The following is a 16,902-nucleotide window of genomic DNA, read 5'->3' on the forward strand; positions in this document are numbered from 1 at the left end:
AGGGTCAATGAAGGAGAGAAAGAAAGACCCCAACTAAATGGATTGACATGGTGACTTCAGCAATGGGATCTAGTGTGTCAGAGATGGTAAGGATGGTTTGAGATAAGGCAGGGTTCAGATTGCCTGTTCATAGGGTAGCTATGAGGTGTACTTGACTTGACGGCACCTAACAACAATATCTTTATAAAGGACCTTTAATGTTAAAAAGATTTTTTCCATTAGGAGCTAAGAATAAGAAATTTCTTAAATTCTAGTATAGTTAGAAGAAAAAGGTCTCATATGTTTATTTTGGCAAAGTAATAACAATCTCCTAAAGACTAAAAAGAAAATGACAAAATTTAAGTTGACATTAATACACAATCAATGGAAGGGGAAAAAACCTATTTTTTGTTTATCCTTCCCTCTGCCACTTACTTTTCCTTTAAAGACATAAAAGATCTGGAGTTAATCTGCAGGCTGAATTACAGATTAGTCACTTTATAACTTATTTCATGTTCTTTCATCTTTGTGGAATTTTGTTCTTCCAGTTGTAAAATGAAGACTGTAATAGTACCAGTTTATAGATGTTGGAAAGACTAAAGGACAAAACGTATTTAGAATGCTAATAAGATTTTCTGGCATGTAGTAGACAGTAACTATTAGCTACTAATACTCTTGTTTTTCTTGGGGCTATGATTAGAAAAAACTTGTCAATGAACATTCTTCAGAATTAAAAATCCAAAATATACTTCTGAGCAATTTTCTAATGTCATTTATGCAAATAATTTTTCAAAGACACTGAACATTGATCTGAATGAACTTTTCTCGGAAAGAATTCACTACATCATTATGCTCTGGGTATTTCTGCATTGTTGTTGTTGGTGGTGTGTAATGTCAAGTCTATTATGACTCATAAAGACTCTGTGACCAATGGTTCTGAACCTTGCCGTATCCTGAGCCATACTCACCATCTCTGACACATCTCACCCAATTGTCACAGTCACTATGTCAGCTTATCTCATCTAGGATTTTCCTCTCTTGCACTGACCTTCTACCATTCCAAGCATGATGTCTTTCTTCAAAGACTGGCCTCTCTCACAATATGCCCAGAGTGTATGAGATTTGGTTTCAAAATCCTTGTCTCCAAGAAGTAACCTGGTTTAACCACCTCCAGAACAGACCTGTTTATTTTCCTTGAAAGTCCATAGAATGTTCAATACTCTTCTCCAACATCACAACTCAAAAGCATTCTTATGTCATCATTAGTTCTTGTCCAGCTTTCAGATGCATAACAAATAATCGTGAAGACCATGACTTAGATTTGGTGCATCCTAATCTTTAGATTGACATTATTGCTCTTTAGCACCCTGGAGAGTTCCCTGACAGCAGATATTCCTAATGTAACTCATCTTTTGATATCCTAACTGCTGGTGCCAAGGGTGTTGATCATAGATTCAAGTAGGATGAAATTACTAACAACTTTAATCCTTTCTCCATTTATCATAATATTGCCTATTAGTCCAGTGGTGAGGATTTTTGTTTTCTTGTTGTTGTATGGTTATTGTTTGTTGTTGTTGTTATGTGCCATTGAGTCTCTTGTGACTCATATCAACCCTATGGACAACAGTCGTGAACCTTACTCTATCTTGAGCCAACTTCATTGTCCCTGACACACCTAACCCCATTACCCCAATAACTAAGTCAATCCATCTTACCAGGCTCTTCCTCTTATGTTGTTCATCCACACTTCAAAGCATGATGTCCATCTCCAAGGCCTGGTCCCTCTTTGTAACATACCCAAAATATGTCAGATGAAGTTTCAAAATCCTTGCCTCCAAGGAGCATGGTTGGTTTCACCAAGCAGGATGGTTTCATCCTCCTTAAGACAAACCTGTTTGCTCTCTTAGCAGTCCATGGTATATTTAATACTCTTCTCCAACACCACAGCTCAAAGGCATCAATTCTTCTTCTATTGTCCTTAGTCATTGTTCAGCTCTTTGATGCATAGCATGTAATTGCAAAGACCATGTCCTAGATCAGACACACCTTAGTCTACAGACTGACATAATTGTTCTTCAGTACTCTGGAGAGGTCTCCAACAGCAAGCAGATTTTTTGTAATGCAATTCATCTTTTGATTTCCTAACTGCTGGTACCAAGAATGTTGATTGTGGAGCCAAGCAAGCTGAAGCTGTTAACAATTTCAATCTCTTCTCAGTCTATTATGATGCTATCAATTGGCCCAGCAGCGAGATTCTCTATTTTCTTGATGTTGAACTTCCGTCATACTGAAGTCTGTAGTCCTTGACTGTCTGCAGCAAATACCTCAGGTCCCCCTCAGTTTCAGCAAACAAGGTTGTGTCATCAGCATAACACAGGTTTTTAATGAGTCTTCTTCCAATCCTGATGCCACATTTCTCCTCATAGAGCCCAGCCTCCCAGATGACCTTTTCAACATATAAATGGAAAAGGTATGTACTACTTTTAGATGCACCTTGAACTACAATGTTGTAAGTAACAGTATAATATCCATACAGATACAAGGAAAACCTGTTAACACCACTATCATTCAAACTTATGTATCAACAACCAAAGCCAAAGAGTAGGAAATAGATGACTTCTACCAACTGCTGCAGACGAAAACTGATTGAACATTCAACCAGGATGCACTAACAATAGTGGGCGTTTAGGAGGTCAAGGATTGCAACCTTCAATATGGATTTAAGCTCAACATCAGGAAAACAAAGATTCTCACCTGGGTTAGTTGGTTAGTTGCTGGGTTAATTGGCAGCATCATGATAGATGGTGAAGAGGTTGAGATTGTTGACAGCTTCAGTTTGCTTGGCTTTACAATCAACACTCTTGATACCAGCAACCAGGAAATTAAAAGATGAATTGCTTTGGGAAAAATCTGCTGTCAAAGACCTCTCTAAAGTACTGAGGATCAATGATGTCAGTCTGGAGACTAAGGTGCTCCTGATACAGGCCATGGTCTTTGCCATTACTTGCTATGCTTCAGAGAGCTGAACAATGACTATGGATGATAGTAGGAGAGTTGATGCCTTCGAGTTTTGGTGTTGGAGAAGTGTATTGAATATACCATGGACTACTAGGAGAACAAACAAGTTCATTCTGGTGAGGATGAAGCCAAGCTGCTCTTTGGAGGCAAGGATTCTGAAGCTTTGTTTGACATATTTTGGACATGTTGCAAGGAGGGACCAGCCCTTGAATAGGGACATCATGCTTGGGAGGGTGGAGGGGAAGTACAGGAAAGGAAAACCCTTCATGAAATGGACTGATTCCGTCACTGGGGTAATGGGGATAGGTGTGTCAGAGACAATAAGATTGGTATGGGATAGAGCAGGGTTTAGGGATGTGGTACATGTGGTCGCTATGAATTGCAGGCAACTCGACAGCACATAAAAACAATAGAATGCTAAAGTTCCAAATGGAGAAGAAGGACTGGCAGTCAGGATACATAGAATTGGTGACAGAAATGCGGCTGGAGACATAATAATAGAATTCTGTAGAGTCAATGGTTTATTCATTGCAAATACCTTTTATAAGAAACACAAATGGTGACTAAATGCATGGATCTCATCTGACAGCCTATGTAGAAATCAGATTAATTACATAAATCATTGAAGAAGCTTAATATCAGCTGTGATAACTAGGTAAGGTGCTTATTGTGGATCAGATCATCAACTACTCGAGTGCAAGTTCAAACTAAGGCTGAAGAAAATAAAATCAAATCCACAAGAACCAAAGTTCAACCTTGTGCCTATTCCTCCTGAATTTAAAGTCCAGCTCAGGAAGAAGTTTAAGCCCTTGAATACTAATAAGAGAAGACCAGATAAGCTGTGGGAGGATATAAAGAATATTATCCATGATGAATACAAAAGGTCATTATAAAGATGGAAGAAGAAGAAAAGATCAATGGATGTCTGAATATTGCACTAGAGTGATGAAAAGTCAAAACAAAGTGAAGAAATCAAGATGTTAACGAGCTGAACAGAAGACTTCAAAGGGCAACATGGGAAGACAAAGCAAAGTATTACAGTGAACTGTTCGAAGAGTTGGAGTTGTAAAATCAAAAGGGCCAAAATTACTCAGCATTTCTTAAGCTGAAAGAACTGAAGAACAAATTCAAGACTCGAGTTACAATACTTAAAGATGCTGTGGGCAGAATGTTGAAGGACCCAGAAACATTAAAAGACGGTGAAAGGAGTACACAGAGTCCCTATACCAAAAGAATTGGCCGACACAGAAGAGTTTCATGAAACAACATATGGTCAAGAGCCTATGGTGATAAAAAAGGATGTTCAAGTTGCTCTGTAGGAATTGGCAAAAAAAGAAACCAACACAAAACAATGCTCCAGCATAGCAATGGACATATTTCAACAAACAGATGCTGTCTTTGGTGTACTCACCAGCTTGTGCCAAGAAATCTGGAAGACTACCACCTGGCCAACTCACTAGAAGAGATCCATATTTGTTTCCATTAAAAAAAAAATGACTTGACAGAGTGTGTAAATTATTGAACAATATCATTAATATCATATGCGAGCAAGATCCTTCTGAAAATTATCCAAAAATGACTGGAACGTTACATCAATAGAGAGCTGCCAGGCTGGTTTCAGAAGAGGCTGTGGCACTAGGGACATTATAGTCAATGTTAGATGGATCTTACCTGAAAGCAGAGGAATGTCTGTGTTTCATTGATTATGCAAAGGCATCTGACTGTGTGGATCACAACAAACTGTGGCTGACTCTGAGAAGAATAGGAATATCAGAACACTTGATTGAGTTTTATACAAAACCTATACTTGGACCAGAAAGCAGTGATCAGAACAGAGCAGGGAGACACTACATGGTTCAAAATCAGGAGAGGTGTACATCAGGGATTCATCCTTTCTCCAAACTTTTTCAGTGTTACAAGGTAGAACCCAATAATTACATCCTTCCCTTAAATTCTCACACAATTCCTTCCCTTCTTTGTAAACAATAAATACCTGGGATGCAATCCAATTTGATTTTTCTCTGTATCCCCAATGTCTATAACAATTGAATCGTAAACAAATACATGATGAGTTCATGATGGGTAATTATCACATTTCTAACTCTCTTTCAAATTTTCTCTTGAATACCAGATGCAAAAGCCACAGGCTCACTGGACTTTTTCACTGGAACATTCCAAGAGCATTTCAGGTGAACTTCTTGATGTGCTACTCATTTGCACTTATTCTGTTGAAACCCAAGACATGTGTTTACATTGTCTCCTCGTCTCTGGAATTTGAGCTTTTCTTTTTATTGCACTGAAACAATTTCTTTTTCTCTTTGCACCCCCATTAATCTCTATAGTCCATCTCCAATCCCACTACATTATTCTGCCAGAGGTCTGTTTCAAAGTGTAAACATCACTTTTTGAAACCCTTAAATATCATCCCCCAAAGTTTATATTAAACCCTAATCCTTTAGTATGCTGTCACTTCTCAATTTTTATCCACTATCTAAACAACATGCCTCTGGTAATTCTACGAACTATGATGAATGTCTATAGTTACAGAAAGGTTTCCAGCCTTTTGTTCACAGGGTCACTATGAGTCGTGCTTGACTTGAAGTCAATCTACAACAACAACAACAATATCTGTATCAAATATTCTCCTCACTCTTCAGTTTACTCAGGCCTCCTGGATAAATTATAATATCTACACAGGTTCTCGGCTCTTCCAGATCTGGAATTTCAAACATTCTGTTGTCACTGTTTGAAATATCCCCCACCCCCTCCCATTTACCATTTCCAAACAGTTTTGTATCATCTCTTTTTAAATGTTCTCTCATTTCATCATTCTAGATGCCATTTTCTGTGCTGTGCATGCCCTCTACCACATTCCTCATTCTGTAACTGTCTGTTTCACTTCTTGTGCGCTGTGTTAGACTCTTAACTCTGGAGGGAAGAATGGAAAAAGCACTGAATGGGAAACGAGGAGAGGTGGCTCCACTCTTATTTCTGTCAAGTCCTTCTAACCAAAGATAAACTGTGAATGACACTGGTCTTCAGCTTCTACTTCTTTTTGTTATAGGGGCAAATAAGCTAGCTTATCTTTATATGGAATTTAAATAATTCAATGGAAAAACCCATGCTTTTACACAAATTATGGCTATGCCTTTCTGTTTGGTTTTATTGCAAATTGCACAACTTTCTCTGTAGTTTTTGTATACATATGTTATGCAGATTATATACGTGAGTGCATTATATGTAAAAAGCTATATTCTAGAAATATACTTGTGAATCTTTTATTCTATTTCACTTCTGTAAAAGCTGCCTTATATTTGACAAATTTACTTTAGTAACTCTTATTGATTTCTCACCCTAATTGACAAGGAGACCAAGGCCCAGTTACTCAAAGCAAGGTAACTGGATCGGGAACATTCTGCTCTCTGCCGTGCCATTTGTATGACTACCAGTTCAAAAGGTGGCAGCTCTACTCCATCTAAAGATACCTTGGAAGACAAGCCTGGCAATATATTTCTGAAAAGTTACAACCTTGAAAACCTTTTCTGTATACATGAGGTTGCCATGAGTTGAATCAATGTAACAACAACTAATAATTCATAAAAATTAAATTTTAGAAAGGTAAAATGCAAAAGAAAACTAAACAAAACCAACCCAGGCCTTTTAAGGCATGAACATGGAGTAGAAGGAGGCAAATGCCAAGGGAAGAAGTCACATAAAGGAGGAAAAATTACCAAGGTATACCTATATTTAGTGTAGAAATCAAGAACGATGCTTTTGTAACCTCCTCACCTTGGTCCAAATTCTAACTGTTCCATTTATTTACAGTGTACATGCAGGGAAGCGCTGAGTCTCAATGTTCTTATTTGTCAAATATGGATATTAATAATAATATTAATATATACATATTCATGCATACACCTCAGTGCTGTGAGATTAAAATAAATTGACAGATGTGAAGGACTTAGAAAAATAATTATGTTGTGCACTGCAATCCCAGAGGTGCGCAGTTCAAATCCACCAGATGCTCTGCTGAAGAAGGAGGAACAATCGCCTCCTGTACCAGTCAGATCAAACTTGACGGTACACACATTAAAAAAGAAAAAGAAAAAGAATTATGTAATATGTTTTGTGAATTATGAATGTTATTTTTAAAAAAAGTAAAGGGCACTGGTATAACCAAACCACATAATGGGACAAAGTATAGAGGCATTCTGACTTACAATGGAGTTCTGTTCCTAAACTTCATCCTAAACTGTTCTGATAGAAGTCAAATATTGGGTTTTTTTTTAATTTTATATTGCCTTTTATTATCAGTATCTTTATAAATCCTCTTTTTATTTACCTTTGGAAACTGGAAATATCACATATAATTTATAGATTCTAATACATATATATGTAAATATACAAATCATAAAAATTTAATCTGGTGATGAAGAAAAATTGTATGTCATTGGCACACAATTGGCTGCAGTAATAACTGCACCAGTGGAAGGTTCCAGATGGATCATCAGGATTATCCATGGAAATGAGAATGGTCTTTCTACTAAGAATGTAAGCAACAGTTGTCTATATGATGCTTTCTTTTCCTTCTTCATATATTTCATAGTAACACTCACTGTTTCCTTAATCTGCCTATTTACCTTAATGTGGCACTCAGCGTTTGGGTCTATGTTTTTAAGTAAGCGAAACACCTGATTTAGTTTAGAAAAAGACCTCCAGCTAGCTTTCACTGTAAAAGACTGATAAATTTCCTCTTTTCTTTTCTTCATTATTTCTTCTTTCTTTCCTCATTAAAGTTCATTAAGTCCTGAATTATTATCTCCTCTTCTTTGTGTTCTATGGGCTATGTATAAATATAACTAACGGTCCTCAAATGACCCTACCCTAGGGCCCTGACAGGACTCCCAACTCTGCCTTTTGCCACCAGCCTTGCTGGAAGGAAGTTATCTACATGGTCTAGATAAGCAGAGGCAGTCTTCTTCTTCCTGGGACCTACAGAAACTGGACAAGCAGCCCCTTCCACCCTTCCTGAAAACGTATACGTGCTAGGTAAATAACAAAACCATCAACACATCCAGGTGAATAATACGGCCATTAAAAGAAGAGGTGATTAACATAGATATTAAAACATCTGGATGGGAGGAATGACCATAACCATGTGCTAACCCCCCAAGTATGCATAGAAAGCTTACCCTACTCTCTTAGGAGCTCTCATGGCCTCGTCGTAAAGAATTGAACTGCCAACACAAAGGTATATGTTTAAAATTCACCAATTGCTCCACAGGAGAAAGATGACAATCTCACCTCAACAATAATGTCACCATCTACTCTTGCTCATATATCCTGTAAGAACCTCTGCAGGCCTAAGGCCAATCGGCAGCCACATATCACCTATAGCTTTTGCTGGACTGCTAAGTCTCCCCTAAACAAAACTCTGAGCTTCCATGTCTTCTATGTCTGCTTAGTGTTTCAATGTAACCTCATAAGCCGATTCTGAGGGATCAGTCCTGCTGGGTGTTAACCCCAAGAGCTGTTCCACATTGGCAATATCAAGATTTAAATTCAGCGTTTCTGCCATGTAATCAGCTTTTCCATTGATATCTTTGATCACATTATCCTGATCAAATATTCGGAGCATATTTACATAAATTAGCATTTCTGTGCTATAATATCCAGATGATTTTCCCCATAACTGTTTCTTAGAAAGATGCATTGTTTTCCAGATACACTCACAGGGTTGTTGGTTTTGTGGTTTGTTTGTTTTTTTACTTTTTATTTTATTTTTTTTTCTACTAACTTATTTACAAAATTTGAATACAAATTCGAACAAATTCTTTCCATTTCCCTCACCCCCTCACCCATCAAATTGTACAACCCAGTGATTAATCCCCCCCTGCACATTTACACTCACAGTTTTAAGTGCAGTTCCATCAAAACTTGAACACATTTTAAGTCTAAAACTATCTGTATGTACCAAAGAAAAAATTATCCTGAAAAATTTATTGTTTTGACAGTTCAGAGATTGCTGTACAATGTTGCTGTTATGTGCCATAGAGTCACATGTCATCCTTATTTATTGTCCAACTCTCTGATGCACAGCAAGTAATTATGAAGACCATGGCCTGGATCTGGCACATCTTAGTCCCTAGGTTGACATCATTGCTGTTTAGCATTTTGGAGAGGTCCCTGACAGCAAAATTCCCTAGTGTAATTTGTCTTTTGAATTCCTGACTGATGATTGTTGAACCAAGCCAGCTGAAATTGTCAAACATTTCAATCTCTTCCCTATCTATCATAGTGCTGCCAATTGACCCAGTGGTAAAAATCTTTGTTTTCTTGATGTTGAACTTCAATCCATATTGAAGACTACAGTCTTTGACTTTCTGCAGTAAACGCTTCGGGTCCTTCTCTGTCTCAACAAGCAAGGTTGTGTCATCTGCATAGTGAAGGTTATTGATGAGTCTTCCTCTAATCCTGATGCCACATTTCTCCTCATAAAGTCTAGAATATATACATTCTAGATATTAGTAAAATTAAATGAATTGGCTGGACTGCACAATAGCAGTTTGAAATATTGACAAATATCAATGCTAGTATTCAACATATTCATCAATGAAAACAGATAAAAATAAAATCCTCTCTTGCATCTCAATTTTCTCTGACACAAGTTGCCACATGGCACTTTCTCTCCTTGACTTTTTCCCCCATCCGGAACTAGGTCAAATCTCATAGATTAAAATTGTACCATTCTTCAGATTGTCAGTGAGGCAGACATAAGCTGCAAACTTAAGAGTTCCATGAAAAGAGCAAGGGCCACGTTGCATATGCGACCTTTACAAACTTCACAGAGGGAAACTATCCCCATCAATAACAAAACCAATTCCCATGAGTTTAGACATGTCCCCTACACTCTTATATCTCTTTCTACTCATCTCAACTCCAATTTTACTCCATTGGTGGGTCCAAAATCTGATGTGATAGTTCACAGACCACAGAGAACCATATTGGGGAAGCCAAAGTTTAGAATTCAGAATAATAATAGGATGCAGTCAAAACAGTTCCCAAAACATGAATGCAGGCATCTCAGACTCAAGCCTCACTAGGTTCCCAAGTTCTCAGTCCTGCCATAACTGGTTTTCCACCCAAATATCCTATAAAGCTCTCAGTCCTGCCCATATTGGCTCCCCCCTCTCAAAGTCTCATCTCAAGCCAGTTCTCCAGTTCAGCCATGGCTGCTGCTGTCCCAAAGCATGTTTTATGTTTTACTGGGTTGGGAGAAGTTGCCTTCCTCCTTAGATGGGGGAAGAATTTAATCTCTGCAGCTAGAGCTCTTCAATTTATTAGTGAGACTAGCCAATCCTCTTGTGGAATGGTAGATAACCAATTCCTTTGTGGATAAGCCAACATGCTCTATTGCATAGCCCCACCTTTCTACATGCATAGCCATTCACACTAGAAAAGACATATTAAAAAACAAACTCCGCATGCCCACAACATCACCTTATTGCTAACTTGTTGGCTCCAAATCTCAGGTTTTTCCACTGCCCTTCAGGACACCAGTCACAAGCTCAAGAGGCTACTCTAGGCTTCCTCCCTTTCAGCTGTCAGCTCCCATACTCTTTTGAGTTAAATAACTTGATGTAGCTTGAACTTCTTCCTTCATCACCATAGGCTCTTGCTCATACGTTGTTTCATTAAATTCTTCTGTGTCTGCCAATTCCTTTCGATACAATGACTCAGTATATTCTTTTCATCTTCTTTTGATACTTCCTGGATCATTTAATACTCTGCCTAAAGCATCCTTGATTATAGCAACTGGAGGTTTGAATTTGTTCTTCAGTTCCTTGAGCTTAAGAAATGCTGAGCGAGTTCGACCCTTTTAGTTTTCTGACTCCAGCTCCTTGCACATTTCATTGTAATACCTTACTTTGTCATCCCTCACTGCCTTTTGAAATCTTCTGCTCAGCTCTTTAGTATCTTGAATTCTTCTTTGTGCTTTGGCTTCTCTGCACACCAGTGCAATCTTCAGAGTTTCTTCTGACATCCATTTTGGTCTTTTCTTCCTCTTCTGTGTTTGTAGTGAACGTTTGCACTCTTCTTGGATGATAACCCTTGATATCCTCCCACAGCTCATCTGGTCTTCACTCATTCATGTTTAAGGCCTCAAACCTGTTCTTGGGATGGTTCTGAAATTCAGGTGGGATAGACTCAAAGTTATATTTTGGTTCCCGTAGATTCGGTTTAATATTCCTCAGCTTCAGCTTGAACTTGCATATGAGTAGTTGGTGGTCTGTTTCACAATTGGCTCCTGGCCTAGTTTTCACAGCTGATATTAAGCTTCCCCAGCGGTTCCTTCAGCAAATGTAATCGATCTGATTCCTATGCATACCATCAGGTGAGATTCATATGTATAACCTGCATTCATGTCTCTTAAAGAATGTGTTTGCGATGAATAAGTCATTCATTGATTGTGCAAAATTCAATCATTCTATCTCCAGCTCCATTTCTGTCTCTGAGTCCAGGTTTTCCGACTACTGATTCTTCTTCTCTGTTCCAAACTTATGCATTCCAGTCACCCATTATTATCAATGCATCTTGATTGCATGTTCGATCTATATCCAACTGTAAAAGTTGGTACAAATCTTCTATTTCCTCTTCTTTGGCTCTGGTTGTTGGTGCATATATCTGAATGATAGTGGATTTCTTTGTATGCGTATGGATATTATCCTGTCACTCACGATATTGTACTTCAAGATGGATCTAAAAATGGCTTTTTTAACTATGAAAGCAATGCCATTTTTCCTTATCTTTTCATCCCCGGAGTAGTATATCATATGATCAGTCAATTCAAAATGCCCCATGCAGGTCCATGTCATCTCACCAATGCCTACCTAGTATGTCAATATTTATGCATTCCATTTCCTCCTTAACAATATCTAATTTTCCTACATTCATGGTTCTCACATTCCATGTTCCAATCACTAGTGTCTTCTTACAACTATTTCCCTTCCTCTGTATTTCCATACTCAGTTGCCCTTCCTGTCATTCTACGTGTGTTCTGTTGTACAAAAAATAAGGCCCCAGGAATAGATGGTATGCCAATTGATATATTTCAGCTAACAGGTGGTTCCCTGGATGTGCTCACCAAGTTGTGCCAAGAAATCTGGAGAACAACCACTTGGCCAACTGACTGGAAGAGATCTATATTTGTTCCCATTCCAAAGAAAGGTGACTCAACAGAGTGTGGAAACTATAGAACAATCTTATTGATTTCACCTGCAAGCAAGATTCTGCTGAAGATTATCCAAAAACAACTGGAACAGCACATCAGCAGAGAACTTCCAGAAGTCCAGGCTGGGTTTAGAAGGGGTTATGGTAACTAGGGATATTGTAGCTAATGTTAGATAGATCTTGGTTGAAAGCAGGGAGTACCAGAGGAATGTCTATCTGTGCTTCACTGATTATGCAAAAGTGTTTGACTGTGTGGACCATAACAAACTGTGGCTGACTCTGAGAAGAATCGGAATCCCAGAACACTTGGTCATGCTAATGCGAAACTTATACTTGAATCAAGAAGCAGTCGTCAGAACAGAGCAAAGAAAAACTGCATGGTTCAAAATTGGGAAGGGTGTATGCCAGGGATGTGCCCTGTCTCCATACCTTTTCAACCTGTATGCAGAACAGATCATCCGGGAGGCTGGGCTCTATGAGGAGAAATGCGGCATCAGGATTGGTGGTAGATCTATCAACTATCTGTGTTATGCAGATGGCACAAGCCTGCTTGCTGAAACTGAGGAGGACCTGAAGCACTTGCTGTTGAGGGTCAGGGACTGCAACCTTCAATATGGATTGATGCTCAATGTCAAGAAGACAAAGATTTTCACCACTGGACCAATTGGCATCATCAGGATGGATGGTGAAGAGATTGAGATTGTTCACAACTTTAGTCTACTTGGCTCCTCAATCAACACTCTTGGCACCAGCAGCCAGAAAATTAAAAGATGTTTTGCGATGGGAAAGTCTGCTGTTAGGGACCTCTCTAAAGTACTGAAGAGCATGGTGTGTCTCTGGAGACTAAGGTGTGTCTGGTACAGGCCATGGTCTTTGCAATCACTTGTTATGCATCAGAGAGCTGGACAATGATCAGGGAGGATAGAAGGAGTATTGATGCTTTTGAGTTTTGGTGTTGGAGAAGAGAGCTGAGGGTGCTATGGACTGCTAAGAAAACAAACATTCATCCTAGAGAGGGTTAAAGTGGGATGCTCCTTAGAGGTCAAGGATTCTGAGACTTTGTCTGACATACTTTGGTCATGTTGTAAGGAGGGACTGGTCCTTGGAGAAGGACGTCGTGCTTGGGGAGGTGGAGGGCAGGCGAAGGAGAGGAAGGCCCTCTGGGAGGTGGATTGATTCAGTGACTGGGGCAATTGGGATGAGTGTGTTGGAGACAATGAGATCGGCACAGGACAGAGCAGAGTTTAGAGCTATTGTACATAGGGTCGCTGTGAGTCACTAGCGAATCGATGGCATGTAACAACAACAACAACAGAAACTTGAAATAAGGACTCACAGAAAGTAACAATGGCAGATTCATCATCATGTTTTTGTTGTGGTTATGTGCCGTCGAGTTGCCTGTGAATCATAATGACCCTATTTACAAGAGCTCTGAATCCTACTTTATCTTGAGCCAATTTAATTGTCTCCGAAACACCTACTCCCATAATCCTAGTCACTGAGTCAATCCATCTCATTCAGGGTGTTCTTCTCTTGTGCTGTCCCTCCACTCTCACAAGCATGATGTCCTTCTCCAAGGACTGGTTCCTCCTGGTAACATATCCAAAGTACATGAGACAGAGCTTCAAATTCCTTGCCTCCTGGTTTTACCCTCTCCAGGAAAGACCTGTTTGTTCCCTTAAGAGTATATGGTATATTCAATGCTCTTCACCAGAACCACAACTCAAAGATATTAATTCTTCTTCTATCGCCCTTAACCATCATCTAGCTCTCTGGTGCATGGAAAGTAATTGCGAAGACAATGGCCTGGATCAGGTGTCCCTTATCCTCTAGACTGACATCATTGCTCTTCAGTACTCTGGAGAGGTCTCCAACAGCAGACATTTCCAATGCAATTCAGCTTTTGATTTCTTGGCTGCTGGTGCCAAGAGTGTTGATTGTGGAGTTGAGCAAACTAAAGCTGTTAACAATCTCAATCTCTTCTCTATCATGATACTGTTGAGTTTCAATTCATATTGAAAACTGTAGTCATGGAACTTTTGCAGCAAATGCCTCAGGACCTCCTCAATTTCAGCAAGCAAAGTTGTGTCATCTGCATAATACAGGTTGTTTATAAGTTTCCCCCAATCCTGATGCCACATTCCTCCCCACAGAGTCTAGCCTCTTGGATGATCTGTGCCACATACAGATTGAAAAGGTATGGAGATAGATGCATCCCTGGCATACATCTTTCCTAATTTCAACCATGTAATGTTTCCTTGATCTGTTCTGATGACCACCTCCTGATCCATGTATAGGTTTCACTTAAGCAAAATCAAGTATTTCGAAATTACCGTTCTTCTTAATATCAGTCACAGTTTGTTGTGATCCAAATAGTCAAATGCCTTTGCATGGTCAAAGAAACACAGATAGACATTCCTTTGGTACTCTCTGCTTTCAGCTAAGATCCCTCTAACTTTGCTATAATGTCCCTAGTGCTGTGGCCTCTTCTAAACCCAACTTGCACATTTGGTAGTTGCCTGTTGATGTGACATTCCAGTCATTTTTAAAAAATCTTCAGCAGAATAGTGTTTGCATGTTTTATTAATGGTGTTTTATAATGCTTATACTCTGTTGCACCATCTTTTTTTGGGATGTGAATGAATATGGATCTTTTCCAGTCAGTTGGCCAGGTGGTTGTCCTCCAGATTTTTTAGAACAACCTGGTGAGTGTGTCCAGGGCAGCATCTCTTGGTTGAAATATGTCAGTTTTTATGCTTTCAATTCTTGAAGCCTTGTTTTTTGCCAATTTCTTCAGAGCAGGTTGAACATCCTCCTTCATCACAATAGGCTCTTGATCATATGTTGTTTCATGAAATTCTTCTGTGTCAGCCAATTCTTTTTGGTACAGTGACTCTATGTACTCTTTCCATCTTTTTCTTTGATGCTTTGTGGGTCCTTCAACATTCTGCCCACAGCAGGCTTAAGTGCAACTTGAGTCTTGAATTTGTTCTTCAGGTCCTTCAGCTTATGAAATGCTGAGTGAGTTCTTCTTCCCTTTTGATTTTCCAATTCCAGGTCTTTGAACAGTTCATTGTAATATGTTGCTTTGTCTTCAGTACTGCCCTTTGAGATCTTCTGTTCAGCTCCTTGACATCTTGAACTCTTCCCTTTGTCTTTTCTGCACTCTAGTGTAATATTCAGAGTCTCTTTTGACATCCCTTTTGGTCTTTTTTTCTTCCTCCATCTTTGTAAGGATCTTTTGCATTCTTTATGGGTGATATTCTTGATGTCTTCCAACGGCTCATCTTATCTTCTCTCATTAGTATACAAGGCCTCAAATTTGTTCCTGATATGGTCATTAAATTCAGGAAGGATAGATTCAAGATCAAACTTTGGTTCTTGTGGATTTGATTTTCTTTATGATTCATCATCATAGAAGGATACAAATAAGATTGAAATCAGAGTTTGGTGGCCCTCACTTATCACTATGAATCATTCTGGTTAGGACCACCTTTGATGTATCCACATAGAATGAGAGAAAAACATGCAACAGAACTCAAATTTTGTTTAAAAAAATCAGATGTACTGGACCACTTAAGGCTACAGGCCTTCCTGAGATTTTTTTTAAACCTTAGACAGAAGCTATTTTCTAAAGTCACTTCCTGCTGGTTGTGTTATGTACCATTAAGTTAACTGTGACTCCCAGCAACATTATGAACAATAGATCTGAACCCTATCCTATCCTGATCCAATCTCACTCTCTCTGACACACTTACTTCACTTTCCCCAGATACTATGTCAATCCATCTCATCCAGGGTCTTCCTCTCCTGTGCTGTCTCTTCACCCTTCCTAGCATGATATCCTTCTCTAAGAACTGGTGCTTTCTGGCAACACGCTCAAAGTACGTAAGATAGCATTTCAAAATTCTTGTCTCCAAGGAGAAACTTTGTTTCACCCTCTCCAGGACAAACTTCTTTGTTCTCTGGGCAATCTATGGTATATTAAATACTCTTCTCCAGCACCACAACTCAAAGGCATTGAGTCTTCTTCTGTTATCCTTTGTCATCGTGCAACTCTCTGATGCATAGTAATCATAGGGGTTGGTTGAGGGGAGAAAAGAAAGGGTTCTGGTGGGTGAGGCAAGAGAAGGAGTGGGGCAGGGTGGGGGTTGGGACCATGATAGAGACATCCAAGATAGGGGGAACCAACTCCGAATCTGTTAGTTGTGTAATGGGGAAGGTTCTTTAAGCTACTGTTTTGGCTACAATGGTTGTCTGTCAGATGTTAATCTAAAGTTGAACATCAAAACTAAGAGAAACTAGGAAGATGTTTAGGCCATCCACTTTCAAAATAATAGGTTTTTGAAAACCCTATGAAAAGGTAACATTTAGAGATTTAAAAATTTGAGAGATTAACACACAAAGTAAAGAATGTTGCCTGTGAATATGGAATTCCATTAACAGCTAAGCTAGATGAGATCAAAGAGTCAACTTACAAATACACAGTACTATTGTAGTACTGGACATAGAACAACCAGAATATAATTAATGAAAATATTGACACATTGTTAAAATGTAACTAATGTCATTGAACAGCTGTGTAGAAATTGCCAAATATAACCTTTACGAAAATCACAATAGAATATTGGAGTTTTAAAAAATTTATTATTAATTTCTTTTATTAAATTAAAT

This window comes from Elephantulus edwardii, unplaced genomic scaffold, assembly GCF_000299155.1.
Source record: "Elephantulus edwardii isolate Elephantulus edwardi_28Jun2011 unplaced genomic scaffold, EleEdw1.0 scaffold00294, whole genome shotgun sequence".
Taxonomy (NCBI): domain Eukaryota; kingdom Metazoa; phylum Chordata; class Mammalia; order Macroscelidea; family Macroscelididae; genus Elephantulus; species Elephantulus edwardii.